Here is a 16547-nt window from a genome sequence, read left to right on the forward strand (position 1 = left end):
ATAAACCCTGCCAAGGGCTTGAGTGCAACTTTCCCGTCTCACCCTTGGACATAGCTCAGAGACTCTGGCGGTCATTCTAGACTGGAGGAAATCCAGCGGGAATCTGCCCTTTGAATTCCCTGTGTCTCCGCACTTCATTTTTAAAACTGCTTTATTGAGATGTAATTCCCGTGCATATAGTTTGCCCGTGGAAAGTGTTTTGGGTTTCTTCACAGAGTTGTGCAACCATCACCACAGTCAATTTTAGAATATTTCCATTACCTCTAAAATTGATACTGATAAATATCATCCCCAGATCCCCCAACCCCTGGCAACCACCAATCTAGTTTATGACTCTATAGACTTCCCTATTCTGGACATTTCACATAAGTGGAATCAGTATGTGGCCTTTCGTGTCGGGCTTCTCTGACTTCGCATGTTTTCGAGACTCATCCCTGTTGTAGCGTGTCAGTGCTTCATTCCTTTTTGTGGCTGAATGATGCCCTTGGGACACTTACTTCCTGTGTCCCATCAGTCACCCCACCCTGGGGACTTCATCTTCTAGTCCTCATAGTGCCCCATGTGGTGGGTCCCTGACCTTCACTTGATGGACAGGAAAGCTGAGACTCAGGGTAGGTGCCTAATTCAAGGTCGTGTGGTTGCAGGGGAGGGAGGAGGTCGAATCCCGGTCTCCCCAAACAGGGCTCTCTGAGCCACACCATGGCAATTTCCCCAATCTCTAATTTTCCTAGAGTTCTGAGCATATTTGAGTGAATTAGCGGAGAGGGCCTCTGAATCTGATAGGCCTGGCAGATGGGCTGGATAATGGCCCCCGAAGATATCCAGGTCCCAATCCCTGGAACCTGTGACTATGACTTCATTTGGAGAAAGGGTCATTGCAGATGGGATTAAGGATCTCAAGGTGGGAGATTATCCTGGATTATCTGGGTGGGCCCAATGCAGTCACATGTATAAGAGGAAAGCAGAGGGAGCTCTGACATTTTGACACACACGCACACACACACACACACACACAGACTCGCACATGAAGATGGGGTGGAGAGAGATTTGAAGCTGCTGGCCTTGAAGACCAAGTGATGGGGCTACAAACTAAAGAGGGCTGGCAGCCTGCAGAGGCTGGAAGGGGTAGGGAACGGCTTCTGCCCAAGGGCATAGCCCTACTGGACTAGTGATGCTGATTTCGGATTTCTGGCCTCCAGACTGGGAGAGAATCAGAAATTGATTGCTTGAAGTCTCCTATGTGGCATTTGTTAGGGCAGCCCCAGGACACTAGTACAGGGCTTCTTACCTGATTCTTACAACTATTTTTTTTTTTTTCTTTTTAGGGCCACACCTGTGGCACATAGAAGTTCCCAGGCTAGGAGTCTAATTGGAGCTATAGCTGCCGGCCCTCGCCACAGCCACAGCAACGCGGGATCCATCTGAATCATCTGCGACCTACACCACAGCTCACAGCGGCGCTAGAGCCTTAACCCACTGAGCAGGCCCAGGGATTGAACCCCCACCCTCATGGATACTAACTAGTTGGGTTGTTATCATTGAGCCACAATGGGAACTCCCCTACAGCTCTTTGTGCCTGAGATAGTTTTCTGCATGATCCTGGCCCAAACACGGTCGTATGGCCGGCCACGGCTGTTCTGTACACGCTGAAGAGTAGGAACAGCATCTAACATTTCTTACCTAAGAACTTTGCATAAATGCACCCAATCCCCACAGTGGCTCCATGAGATGAGCTTCTGTTATTATCCCCATTTTGCAGGTGAGAAAATGAGGCTCGTAGTGGCAGCCTCACCAGTGAGGGGCAGAGCCAGCTGGCCGCATTGCCCAGTGGTTTCCACTGCTCTGTGCTGCTTCTTTAAGCAAGGCAGCTTAGAGAAGCAGATAAGAGCACAGGCTTGGAAGGCATTCATTTATTCATTCAGCAAATATATATATATATATATATATAATCTCAATCACTGGGCCCTGAAGAACTGGCTGTTAAAACTCGTGCCCTCTCTGCTGGGCACACGTGTCCTAGTGAGACAACCACCAAAAACATAATGTGTTTGGTGGCGATAAGAGCCCTGGAGAAACACTGGCCAGGACTGGGACTCTTCCCAGGGTGCGTGAGTGTGCATGTGTATGCATGTGTGCAAGCTTGCTGTTTTAACAGCGGGTCAGGAAGGTGGCTGAGCAGGAGGAGGAGCCCTGCTGGGGCCAAGGGGCCGGCCTGCCTGCTGGTGGAGCCCCTGGCAGAAATGGGTGGCATAGCACCAGAGGCGGTTGGAGTGGGCGGAGGGGGTTGGCTGGGCAGGGCCGTGCAGGCCACCATGCAGGAGCCCAAGGGGAGAGCACTGGGCCGAGAGGACACGTGAGGTTGCCCCTTTTTCCTTGTGGCCATGGCCTGATGCTCCACCTCTGAGCCTGGCGTCTCCCACAGGTCTCATCATGTCCCCGGGGATTGTTGCAGAGTCAAAATGCGGGAGGGATTGTGTGTCTCCACAACTGACAGTGAGGCGTCACCCACTGCCTATCGGTGTCTGATGACCAGACGCCCCCCCAGGGATGGGCTCCAATTCAAGAACCTCTGTGGTACCCTGAGCATAACTAGTCTCTCCTTCCTTTGGAAACCTCTTAGTGGAATTGTCACTTTTTTCCTTGGTTCTAGGGGGTTCCTCTGTCCCAAAGGTAACATGTTTCCTTCTCTAAGGCCCTAGAACTACCTCAGACCTAGTAGTGTCCTGGAATCGACGCTTGTTGGGATTGTAGACAGACAGCAGCACACGTGGCCTTATATTATGTAAGAGGCTCGGCGGGGCTGCGGCGGCACCTCCTCCTCATTCGGGAGCGTTTCCGACCGTCTGTGGGAGGAGGTCACGGAGAGGACGTGACCTCCGGGTGACCCCGGGCTGGCCCCGGCCACGCGAGCTCCCCCGCCCTCGGAACTTCCGCTCGGCCCCCGCCCCGCGGGAGCCGCTGGCCAGGGCGCAGCCGGGGTGCCTGGACGGCGCGGGGCCGTCAACTTTGACCCTTGAACCATTTGGCGACGGCGGGCGCGCAGCGATGCGCAGTCCCTGGGTGCCCGCGACCAGCTTCGCGCGGCTTGAGCCGCCGCCTCGCTCCGGCCCCACCAGCGCACGCTCTGAGGGGTGTGAAGCGGCGCCGGTCCCGTCAGCGCGGTGAGCAATGGCCGCGGGCACTTCCGGTCGGGTGTGGGCGCCGGAGCTGGAAAACGCGACGTTTCCAGAACGGTTGGCGGGATTCTGGAATTTTGGATGAGGGGTTTGGACACGAGGGCCCAGCTCAGGTTGACAGAACTTTCTCTGTGGCGTCAGGCCCTGGGCTTTTCCTGCGCCGCTTCGGGGCCCCGGGCGCCGTCCCTCCGGGGCCCCGGGCGCCGTCCCTCCGCGGGCGGTCAGGGCCGCGGGCCCCCTTCCCCCGGGTCCTGGCCAAGCCGGCCGGGAAGCGGGGGGGTCCCGCCGCATAGCGCGGCTCTGACCGAGGCCTCCAGTCGCGCTGGCGCCACCGACACAGGCCGTGGAGCACTGTTTTCAGAATTCGGTCTGGACTTTAAGGGCCTCTCTTTTTCGAATCGCCCTTCCATGGAGTCAGGTCGTAGTCCTTGGAGAGGAGCTCGCCTTGCGGACTCGGCCCAGCAGCATTTGAATTACGTGGTTTCAGGGAGAGGGGAGGGAGGGCGGGCGGCCAGTGTCCCTGTGGTGGCTTTACGTCAGTTCTGAAGGCCATCGTCCACACACGTGTTCCACGGTGTTTCAAATAGGGAGTTCCCTGGTGGCTCAGTGGGTTAAGGATCCAGCTTTGTGACAGCTGTGGTATAGGTCACAGCTGTGGCTTGGATATTAGCCCTGGCATGGAGACTTCTATATGCTTCTGGTGCAGCCATTTAAAAGAAAAGTAGCATTAAAAAATAAAAGTTCCCCACCCCCACAAGCTGACAGAACTGCTTGGAAGGACAAAATTCTGCTACATGTCCGGTGACTATTATTTGAAAACCAGGTGATCTTGTCATTGCAGAGCTCATGTTATGGGAGGACCTCCTTACACTGAGGGGCTTGTGCCCCAAGCTGGATGGCCATGCCCACGTCTATTTGAACTTCAACCTGGGTCACAGACTTTTTTTTTTGTCTTTTGTCTTTTTAGGGCCCCACCCGCAGCATATGGAGGTTCCCAATAGAGGTTGAATTGGAGCTACAGCTGCCAGCCTACACCATAGCCACAGCTCGGGATCTGAACTGTGTCTGTGACCTACACCACAGCTCATGGCAATGCCAGATCCTTAACTCACTGAGCAAGGCCAGGGATCGAACCCGAGTCCTCATAGATCCTAGTTGGGTTCGTTAACCGCTGAGCCATGAAGGTAACTCCGTGAGTCATAGACTTTTGGGGTCAGATCTGTGAAGTTTTGGTTTTTGAAAAAGGATAAGGCATGAGCCTTTTAGATGTGCTATAATATAGTCGATGTATGTCACTCTCACATGTGCTTTAGGTATGGCTGGAGTTAATTTTTTCAGTGTTTTTTTTTTTTTTCCCTCCCCCGGCCCACATACCAGGTCACTTGTTTTAGGAGATTCTGCCACTGTGCACAAAATCTTTGGAGGGTTGTGTTGAGGGGTTAGGCACTCTGGCTTCATAAAGGAGAACAGGTCCTGGAAAGTCAGAGACCTGGGTTCGAGTCCTGGTGGTGCTGATTGTTACTGGCATGCCTTGGGTGAGCATAGCCCCTCTGACGCTCAGTTTACAAGCCTGTACAGTAGGTGCTTTGGGCCAGGAAACTGAAAGGTATTTGAAAGCTGCATAGTTCCACAATTCCATCTTTCACGCCCTTGCTTATCTTGGCAAAACTGTTAGTCTGCTCTGGATCACCTATGGTGTGAAGCTGAAGAAAAAGAACAGTATTTGTTTCAAAATCATACTGCTCAGATGTTTTACTCATTTATACCAGCCATGTGACTTGTATGAATTGGTGAGACTTTCTTGAACAAGTACCCCAATATTTCTTTTCAAGAAACTAAATGAACTTTAAAAAAAATCAAGGTGTATAAAAATCAAGTAATTAAAAAAGTCAGATAGTTCTCCAAGGTTATAACAAACATCCTCAGGCTATTTCCCCCTCCCTGTCTCTTCATACTCTTAGCTGTTTCTTCTGGAATTTATCTCTTTTCTTAGTGCTGTAATACTAAGTACTGTAACAAATTATCATAGACTGGTGGCTTAAACAAACATTTATTTCTCGCAGTTATGGAGGCAGAAGTCCAAGATCAAGGTGCTGGCAGGAGAGTAAAGAAAGAGCAAGTTCTTGTGTCTCTTCTTATGAGGGCACTAATCCTCATGATTTAAGCACCTCCCAAAGGCCCCATTGCCTAATACTATCCCATTGGGGGTTAGGATTTCCACAGATGAATTTAGGGGGCAGTAGAGACACAAACATTCAGTCCATAACACCTCTGTATTTCTAAGCATTACTTTTACATTAAAATTTCTTTATTATTAGTATTTTGCTTTTTTAGGGACGCACCTGTGGCATATGGAGGTTCCTAGGCTAGGGTTCTAATTGGAGCTACAGCTGCCGGCCTACGCCACAAGCCATGGCAACACCAGATCCAAGCCACCTCTGTGACCTATACCACAGCTCATGGCAACGCCAGATCCTTAACCTGCTGAGCGGGCTCCTAGTCGGATTTGTTTCCACTGTGCCACGATGGGAATTCCTGAAATTTCCTGATTCATCAATTTTAGACTTCACCATTGAGCTTCCTTTATGGCATATCAGGTTTTTAGCTTAATTATACTCCTTCTCCCCCCTTTTCTAGCCTCTCCTCCAAAATCTCAATTTTTGGTTAAATCTACATACAAGTTGTTCATTATCATGGCAATCATAGCTACAGCATTTTTCTTTTCTTTTTTTTTTGATACAACTTTTTGTTTATACTGGAGTTAATAACTTCTTAGACTTTCACAGGCCCTCCAACCTGCAAGCTTCCATGAGGTCAGTCCTGTCAGGTAGTTGATCAGCCCTCTTTTCTCCCTGGAGCCTTTTGACACCTGCTCCAGCCTGCATTGGCTGCCCCAGGCTGCTATATGGCTCTTGTCCAAGACTTTGCTCTGCTTATTCCTGTGATGGAGGCTATACTTCCTAGATTTTGCAGCTTCATCTTTTTATTTCCTCTCTAGAGGAGGAGCATTCTCTTAGAACAAGTGACATGCATTTTCTGTTTTCATGTTCAGTTTGAACATAGACTCCTGGTTTTGAAATTATTTTTACCTAGAATTTTGATGGCATTTTCCCATTGAATTCTGGTTTCCAGGCTGCTGTTGAGAAGTCTGATGCCATTCAAATTTTTGGTCCTATTTTATGACCTGACTTTCTTCACTCTGGAAGCTTTTATCTTCTGTGTTCTAAAATGTCATAAAGATGTGCCTTTGTTCTTTTATTGTTTAGATACTTGGTATGCTCTTCAATCTGAAGGCTTGTGCCCTTCAGTTCTGGGAAGGTTTCTGGTATTATTTCTTTCTTTCTTTTTTTTGTCTTTTTGCTATTTCTTGGGCCGCTCCCGCGGCATATGGAGGTTCCCAGGCTAGGGGTTGAATCAGAGCTGTAGCCACTGGCCTACGCCAGAGCCACAGCAACGCGGGATCCGAGCCGCATCTGCAACCCACACCACAGCTCACGGCAACGCCGGATTGTTAACCCACTGAGCAAGGGCAGGGACCAAACCCGCAACCTCATGGTTCCTAGTCAGATTCGTTAACCACTGCGCCATGACGGGAACTCCTATTGTACACTTTTTTGACTTTTTGTTCTGCTTTCTGCGAACTTTCTTAACTTAATTTTCCAAGGATTCTATTGACTTAAATTTATATTATTATATTTTTTATTTCCAGGCATTCTTGTTCTCCGATTGTTTCTTCTTGTTTCATGGCTGGCAATAGCTTTTCTCATCTCTGTGAAGATATTAATGGTACATTCTTTGAAGTGTTCTTCTCTTTGCAAAGTAGGTTCTTGTACTAGTTATCTCATGCTGTGTAACAAATTATCCCAAACACAGTGGCTTAAGATGACGAATGTTTTTCATCTTATGGTTTCTGTGGGCCAGGTGTCTAGTAGGTCCTAGCTGGGCGGGTCTGGCTCAGGGTCTCTCATGAGTTTGCAGCCAATATATCAGCCAAGCGTGAAGTCATTTAAGGCTTCAGTGGAGTTGAAGGATCTGCTTTTGAACTTAGTCACTTGGTGATGGCCTGACCCCTCAATTCCTCACCGCATGGGCCTCTCCATATGGCTGCTGGACGTGGTAGTTGGCTTTCTCCAAACCAGGTAATCTGAGAGGGAGAGAGAGAACCGAGGTGGAAGCTGCAGTGCTTTTTATAACTTAATCTCATGAGTAACCATCATCTCTTCTATCTGTGATACAATGTATGAGGGAGGACACAGGGACATGATTACCAGGAGGCTGCCATTGTGGAGGAGGCTGGCTTCCAGAGCAGTTCTGAATTTTCACATTTCTTGCTTTGGTCTCTGTTGTCCATGCTGGAGGCTTTTCTTAAATATCTGGGGATCTCTCTCTCTGTCCCCTCATATTTAAAAGCAAAGCACACAAGCTGATTGGGGACCATGTCTATGTGGGGCGCTTGTATTGTTCCCTCTAGAAGCTGATCCTGAGATGAAGATTTGAGGGCAAGCAGTTTATTTGGGAGGTGAAAGAAACATGGAAAGGGAGGTGGCCAAGAAAGGGTTTGGTATTAAGTCAACCACCTTACTACATGTGTGGAACCACCTTACTGCATGTGCTGAGAACTCTTGAGAAATGGTGCAAAACACACACCTGCTGATGATTGCACCTGGATGATGAGGATGGAGCTGGGTATTTGTGCCCTCCCTGTGGGGGATGGAGGGGGTAAATGTCAGGACCTGTCTACCTACTGCAAGAGGGCAGAACAGTCTTCTGCGGATTTAGGGGAACCTTCAGGCAAGAGATCCAGATACCGCTTTTGGAGTCTAAAGCACTCAGACGTGTCTAAAGTCTGAAGCCCTGGTGGGCACTGACAATGACCATGGGCTTTGCTATAGGGTGATGGGTGGACAGCCTCCTTTCCAATATGACTCCCAAATGTCAATATATTTGTAGGTCTTTTCTCTGGGAGAGCTCTTCTCCAGGGAAGGATCCTCTGGTTTCCTGCCTCGGGTGGGGTAGGGGCTAGGGGATTGGTCTGGCTTCTGAGGCTGCTGGGGTGGGGCTGTCACCATCAGGGTGGAGACTACTATTCAGTTTTCCTCTGTTCAGTGCTACTCGACCCCATCCTCTGTGAGCTGACATCCCTGAGCCTGAGAACTCTCTGGTTCGCTCCCCTCAAGAATGGGCCTCAGATCCCTTTGGGTCTGGGAGAGTGTGCCTTAATAATATGGAGGTGGGCAGGGTCCACATTTCTTTCTTTTTTTTTTTGTTTTGTTGTTGTTGTTGTTGTTGCTGCTATTTCTTGGGCCGCTCCCGCGGCATATGGAGGTTCCCAGGCTAGGGGTTGAATCGGAGCTGTAGCCACCGGCCTACGCCAGAGCCACAGCAACGCGGGATCCAAGCTGCGTCTGCAACCTATACCACAGCTCACGGCAACGCCGGATCGTTAACCCACTGAGCAAGGGCAGGGATCGAACCCGCAACCTCATGGTTCCTAGTCGGATTCGTTGACCACTGCGCTACGACGGGAACTCCATGGGTCCACATTTCTTAATTGGATTTTGCAGTGTCTGTGCATCACCCTAACTTCAAGTTATCAAATTTCCATTATTTGGGAGAGTTCTTTGAGGGGCACATTAGCTAAGTGCTATTCTCTGCCCCCACCCTGAAGGTTGCTAGCTTTGCCCCCTGCGTCCCTGGGCTGTGGCTCAACTGTGAACCGAGTCCTTGCTGTCATTCTTGTGGATAGCTCTGAACAACACTCACGCACATGCAGACACACACCAGGTGGAAGTAAAGGTGAGAGGTGCTGCTGCACAGTAGTGGGTGTCTCTGCTAAGGCAGTGCCGTACGAAGACCTGACTGAGGCCAGTGAGTGGCCTGTGCTCTTCTAGAGAAGAGTGTTACAGTTAGCTGGACCAGCAAGTACAAGGGCCCTATGGTAGGAGGGTGCTTGGCAGGATGGAGGGACAGCAAGAGGGTGTGTGCCCCTGGTTAACCCCTGAAAAGTGCATGCCTGTTTGCTCTGGTCTAAACACTTGTGCCCGCCACACTCAATACATATGCTGGAACCTTAATCCCAATGTGATGACATTTGGAGGTGGGGCCTTTGGGAGATGATTAAGTCATAAGTGTGATGCCCTCAAGAATGGGACCATTGCCCTTATAAAAAAGAGCCCAGAGAGCTCTTTCATTCCTTCTACTGTATGCAGACACAGGGAGAAGATGGTTGTCTGTGAACAAGGAAGCAAAACCTCACCCAAAGCTGAATCTAAAACTGAATCTGCCAGCACCTTGCTCTTGGATTTTCAGGCACCAGAAATGTGAGAAATAGATTCCTGTTGTTTATAGGCCCCCCAGGCTATGGCGTTCTGCTAGAGCAGCCCGAACAGACTGACACACCACTGTTACCAAATAATTGCAGGCTTCATGTCAGAGATGAAGAGAGAATGGGTCCGTGCTGCTCTTCAGACCCCTGCCTCCGGAGACAGGAGCTGGGGGTGGGGTATGGGGTGTGCTGTGCTTGGATGATAAAGGATCCTCTGGGCTGGCTGGGGCTCCTTGGTGGGCCTGGAGGGCAGGCTATAGGCTCTCTGCCTGGAGGTGGCCCAGGAAGAAGCAGCCAGTCTTTTGCTGGAGAAGAAGTTGGGGATTATGAGCACATGTAGCATGGTCGTGTAAGGGACTGCCACTCTCCGCAGTATCTAGAGCCGAGGAAGGGGCTTGGAGTGGAAGTGTGGTCCAGGCCCTGAAGCCCCCCTGCTTCTGAGGGTCCTTCATTGCTGATGGTGAAGGAGCAGCTGAGATGCTCAGTTCTGTACTTTGTAGGGGACCTGGAACTGGAAGGGGCACATCTTGCAGTCTCCATGTATGAAGAAGGTCTCCTGCTGCCTGCTGGCACACTTCCTTCATCTGTAGCCTTGCTTTGTCCCCTTCCACTGATTCCTTGCTCTGACTCTGTTTTCAGGCTTTTCTTAAATTAGCCCCAGCAGGTGAGGTGCTTGGAGTTTTGCAAGATCTTATGTTCCCGAAGGTGGTAACAGGGACTTGTCCTCTTGAGTTTTCTGACAACACCTTCCAGTGAGCCATCAGTTTCTGCATGACCTCTGGGAGACACAAACTCTGTTTTCAAGTACGTCCTGGGGCTCAGCAAGTGTGACAAAAAATGGAGGGTGTTTTTCATAAGAAAAAAATCAAGTGTGCATTTTGGGTACACAAAAAACAAGTTGAGATTCCTTTTTCTGGGAGAGAGATGTGGGGGCAGGAAGGAAAGAATATTGAAACTCACCACCACGATCAAGTGGAGAGGGGAGAGACCAGAGGAGGAGGAGGGATTGAGATGAGAGAGGAATGTGTGAGAGAGCGAGAGGGAAAGAGGAGGGTGCATGTGGATGAGAGAGGCAGATGCAAAGAGATAAAATGCTTTCACAGGAGGTGCAGGAACATTAGTCTAAATCAAGGATGTCAAATGATTGCAGATACCTTTGAGTCTCTGCCACACATGCCTCACGCTGTTGCACACAAACTCTTCACATCTGTACGCACTTGACAGTTGGTTTCGGGCCCTAGATGGGGGCATCTCACCACTGCCTCTGTCTCACCCCATCCTGCAAGGTGGAAAGCCCTCTTCCTTTCTACCCAACCCATGTGGTTCTGTGTCCTTAATAAAGGAGGACCCTGTGGTCCAGGTAGCAAGAATTTTATGTGAGAGACACTTGAACTAGGTGATGTCAGGAGTGTGGGGAAAGCAAAACCTTGTGTGCCTGGACCCCAGGAGGTAAAGAGAGCAGAGGCAGCACAAGGGGGAAGACCAGGATGAGGGAGCCATATGCATCCTTAACCTGCCCTTCAGGCCAGCCCCCACCCCATTCCCAGCTCCCTGGGAGGGCTGGAGGTGGTAGCTGAGTGACAGGGCAGCCAGAATGGGTGAGACTGAATTGGGGAGAGTCTTGGCAGCTGCTGGGAAGGTTTGAAGCTGACCAGTTCTGACGCTCAGTCTTGGACTAGGGGGGCTGGCTTTCAGGTCCTGGCATGATGATCTAGGGGTGGCTTCCTTTGAATCTGGACTTGATACCAGTTACAGAGGATTCTCAGCCCCTTTACCCAGACGCCATGCATTGGGTACATGCAGCTTGTATTTGCTGATTTCTGTTCATTATAGTTCTGGTTTCCCCTACACATACATTCACACACACGTTTGTGCAAATTGGGGAGCAGGAAGAGGTATCTTTTCTCTAGTGTACATTAGAGAAAATGTACACTAATGTACATTTTGCAGGTGATGCTTCTTGGGACTAACCTGCAAAATGATGCTTCTTGGGACTAATCTGTCTTTGTGTTCTCTCTCTCTCTCTGTGCTATGGTGACATAAGAGGTGTCCATTTCCTTCCTTCCTCCCTCCCTCCCTCCCTTCCTTTCTTGTCTTTTTAGGGCCACACCTGTGGCATATGGAGGTTCCCAGGCTAGGAGTCGAATTGGAGCTGTAGCTGCTGGCCTATACCACGGCTACAGCAATGTGGGATCTGAGCTTTGTCTGTAACGTACACCACATCTCATAGCAGTGCCAGATCCTTAATCCACTGAGCAAGACCAGGGATCAAACCCGCGTCCCCTTGGATACTAGTCAAGTGCGTTACCACTGAGCTATCATGGGAACTCCCATTTTCTTTTTTACTGACCTGAAACTGGGTCTCCCTAGACAGAAAAGTGGGGAACACTGTCACAGAATTGACCCAGGGCAGCAAGCACTGGGATTTCATTCCTCAGCTGTTCCTTGTCTCAACTACTGTGTGGGTGATGACTCCATTCAGAAGAAGAATCTGGAAAAATTGCTCTGGAGTTTAATTTGTTATTTACTTCCACAAATGCCAAGCAGAGACTGTCAAGCTTACAAAGCCAGCCTCTGGATACTGGCTGTGTAGCAGAGGGTTTAACCTTATCTCGAGAGGTCTGGCCTTTGCCTTTGGCTCTTTGAAGGTAATCTCTTAAGTCCTTGGATTGTCCTGGTCTTGGTTTGCCTGGTGGTTCTGGGCCACACAGTGATTTAAAGGGGGGCTCTGGCCGACAACATGTGACATGGATGGGGCTTTGGGTCACATGGTATCAGCTTGACCTCTAGGGGGGCTGGACTGAGGTCAGCCATGTGGGCACCAAACGGGCCTCTTTGGTGGACCCTAGTGAAGACTCTGAACACCAAGGCTTGGGGGCTTCCCTGGTTGGCAGTGCTCCATGTGTGTCACCACCCATTGATGATGGGAAAGCATCACCATCCTGTCTCTATGGAGAGGACAATGGAAGGCTCACATTTCATATCTTCCTGGACTCCCTGGTTGACTTTAATCTGTATCTTTTCACTGTAATAAACCATAACTGTGAGTATAACAGCTTTCTTGAGCACTGAGTCCTTCTAGCAGATTATCAAACTTCAGGGTGGTCTTAGGGATCCCCAAATTTGTACTTTGTGTCAGAAGTGAGGGTGGTCTTGTGGACTGCTCCTTGACCTCACACCACCATTAGGGGGGTTCTGTACAGCCTCTGCATTCCCTCCTAACTTCACCAGCTCTCCTACTGGCCTCCCCATTTTCTCTCACCCCAGTCTGTTCTAGCACTGCAGCCATCATGGACTTTTTTTTGGCCATGCCCAAGGCATATGGCAGTTCCTTGGCCACGGATTGAACCCTAGCCACAGCAGTGACAACACCAGATCCTTAACCTGCTGAGCTGCCAGGGAACTCCACCATGGACCTTTATTTATTTCTTAAAATTAAAAAAAAATCATGGTTGATTTACATTGTTCTGTCAATTTCTGCTGTACAGCAAAGTGATCCAGTCATACATATATATACTCTTTTTCTGATACTGTCTTTCATCCCCATGTTCTATCACAAGTGATTGGATATAGTTCCCTGTGCTGTACAGCAGGCACCATGGACTTTTAAAAATGTCAGTCTTTCCACATCTTTCTCTGCTTAAACCCTCTATGGGACTGCTCCTGCATGTGTTACTGAAAGTGGGATCTGGCTGCTTGCCATACTAAAGCCAATAACAAGGTAAGGTTGATGGAAAGAAAGATTTGCTTTATTTCAGATGCCAGCAACCTGCTGGGGATGGGGTGGGGAGGGTGCATTTCTGTCCAAAGGGCTGACTCCCCCTACTGACAATCATTGGACAAGAGCTTTTATAGGCAGAGGGAGGGGGCTACATGCAGGAATAACACAGTCAGCTCTGACAGTCACCTTAAAATTGGTCATGCAGTGATCTGACCAGAGTAATCTTGATTGTTTTAAGGATAGTTGATCTTCAGTTCTAGGGTTGGTTTGTTCCCTTTTTTTTCAGGTTAGTTCTTGGAATTGTGGCAGCTTATGTCATGACTGCAGTCTGGTCGTCATGTAGTTAACTTTTTCTGCTTGATGGGGGTTTTAGTATCTATAAGGCAGCTCAAAGGGGAATATTATCTATAGCCTTTGAGGAGGAACTAAAGGTTTTTGACTTTGTTTAATGACTAAACTATTATTATTTGGACTCATTTGATTGTTTTCCTTTGCTCCTGTATTTTCTCATTTCTCTGATTAAACTTATTCTTTGTCTAAAGTCTTTCTTTGTAGAGTCATTTCACATGGACTCTACAGGCTTGGGCATGAGCTAAAACCTAGGCATAATCTGGCTTTTGCTGACCTTCTCCAACCTCATCCCCTCACCTACCAAACTCCAGCTCCCCTCTTTCTGAAATAGGAGAAAAGTGGACAGGTTACAACCTTTGAAAGAATGACAGCCATTGAAGATATGGCAAAAACTGGTTAGAACTAACTAGGTCCAAAATGGTGGATGACTCGACTTCCAGTGGACATTGAACTTCATTATACACTCATTGTAATGCATTAACATGCTAAATGACACGCCTATAGGTGATATGACAGTTCAGAGGCCAGCTATAAAAGGGCAAAAACTGAGCAGTGGCCCAATTTCTGGAAGTCCCTGACCCTTCCCCGAAATAGTTGGATGAATCCCTCCACTCATTAGCCTGTGAAATTACCCAGCCCGAAAATACTCACCACCCCAAGGCAAGAAGGCCTCTTGCCTTCTGAGATGGCCCTCACTCTGTCCATGGAGTGTTTCTCCCAGGGCTGCTCTCTTGCCTTTTGAGATGGTCTACACTTTGTCTCTCTCTCTGAAGAAATCTACTTCTTACCTATTATTTTGACTTTCACTGAATTTCCTTCTGTGCTGAGACGTAAATAACCTGAATTCCAGTAAGTCCTGAGACTGGGTATGTGATTGTAATTAAAAAACAGTGGGTTCTAGACCCAGTCAGAGTTGTGCATTTCAATTCCAGCCCCCTTTGGTGTGTAGAGCACATCTGAGCTCTTAGATATATTGGAGCCATCTCCCAAGCCAGTCACTTTGGATCTTTCTCCCACTTGAGTCTTGCCCAGTGTCAGCCTCTTGGAAGGCTCAGAGGGGCTCACAGAGTCTCCCTGTTCATTTGCCATCTCAGCATTTATTCATAGCCTTCCTAGCACCCCTCTCAGTGTGGATTTGTACGCCTTTATTGTTCCCTTTTCTCTTTATTGTCTGCTCTTCTCATACTGAACATCCCCCAAAGTCGGAGACCTTGAGTGTTTTATTTGCGGTTGTAGATCTTGAGCCTAGCATCTGGTGACTAATCAAACCTTGCTTGTTGGAGCAATGAGTGATCTTCCACCATAGCTACCACATGGCTAACCTTCCCCAGCACTAGCTGGTGGTGCCCCAGCCCCCTTGATCAAACTTCCTCAGAATCTGATCCCAAGCAGCAGTCTTCTGTGGGTCCTGCTAGGTCTCCTGGCTCCTTCAGGGGTGGGTATAGTCCCTTTCCTTCCACTTTCCTGGCTGGGTTATGCTGTGACTTAACCTGGTATATCCGCATGGTCAGGAGAGTAGGTAGGGGCCGATCCTGAGTTCTGCACATGTCTTATGGAGGAGAGAGCTCTGTCTTCAAGCAGAAGGAAGGGTATGACCTTCTGTGCATCCATCCTTGATTTTTGTGTCCACTGGGTTCTGTTGCCTCTTTGTTGTACTCTGGTGCTCTGTCACTGCTATTTTCATCATGATGGAGTTGTTTAGTCATTGTTTTTTGGGGGGAAGATGAGCACTGAGACCTCCTAGTCTGCCACTCACTTGAGAGGTTTTCCTAATGGCTCAGCACATGATCTATCTGGTGAATATTCTGGGTACACTTGGAAAAAATGAGTATTTGCGGTTGTTGGATTTAGTGTTCTGTAAATGTCAACTTGGTCAAGGTGGTTAATGTTCAGATCTTCTATTTCCTTACTGATTTTGGTTAACTTGTTCTCTCGATTATTGAGGGAGGGGGTGGATCTCTCTCGTTAATTCTTTCAATTTTTGCCTTATGTATTTTGAAGTTCTACAATTAGGTCCTACAGACTTGCAAATTTTATATTTTTGTAGTAAATTAACTTTTTCCATTATGAAATGTCACTCTTCAACTCTGTTAAAACCCTTCATCTTCAAGTCTAGTTAATCTGTTACTAACATAACCCCTCCAGCTTTCTTCTGCTTATTGTTTGCATGGTGTCATTTTAAACTATCTTCTATTTTCAATTGATCTCTGTTGCTGACATCTCCTTTTAATTGGAGTGTGCAGTCCATTTATGTTTAGTGTAATTAATGATATGGCCAGAATTAAGTCTATCATTTTACTCTCTGTTTTCTGTTTGTGCCCCTGCTTCTTGTTCATTTGTACCTCTTTTTCTGCCTTCATTGTGGTTAACTTATGATCCACTTTAACTTACATATTGGCTTTGTAGCCTTAGCCACTGCACTTTTTAGTGGTTGCTCTAGGGAGGACTGTAATGTTTATCTTTAAATTTTTTTCCAGTCATGAGACCGAATGAGAGAAGCGACGTCTTTCCTGCATGGAAGGGAAGATGTCCCAGAATTGATCCCTTGCGTACTTCAGTGTCTAGAGTTTGGGGAGATGAGGGGAAACTAGCAAAGGCCTTGATTAAGGTGCAGAGGCATCCCAGAGAGAAAACGGTGTCTCTGAGGCCAAGCAAAGAGGAGCTTTCTAGGAGGAAGTGAATTAATGACTGTTGTCCACATTGCCAAAGGAGGGGTGAAATGGGGGCTGAGGATTGCGTGTTTGGCCGTGTTGGCAGGGGTGAGGGAGTCACTGGTGATCTTGGCAGAAGTTTTTCCTGCTGAAGAGTGGAAGGAAACTTATTTAGAGTTACTTCAGGAGAGAATAGGGAGGGATGAAGTGGGAGCAGCGCATAAAGACAACTCTTTTAAGAAATATTTCTTCAAGGGGGAGCAGAGAGGCGGTGCCATATCTGAAGGAGATTTGAGACAAGGGAGGGTTTTACTGTTGTGAGA

Source organism: Phacochoerus africanus, chromosome 14 (genome assembly GCF_016906955.1).
Source record: "Phacochoerus africanus isolate WHEZ1 chromosome 14, ROS_Pafr_v1, whole genome shotgun sequence".
NCBI classification, from domain to species: domain Eukaryota; kingdom Metazoa; phylum Chordata; class Mammalia; order Artiodactyla; family Suidae; genus Phacochoerus; species Phacochoerus africanus.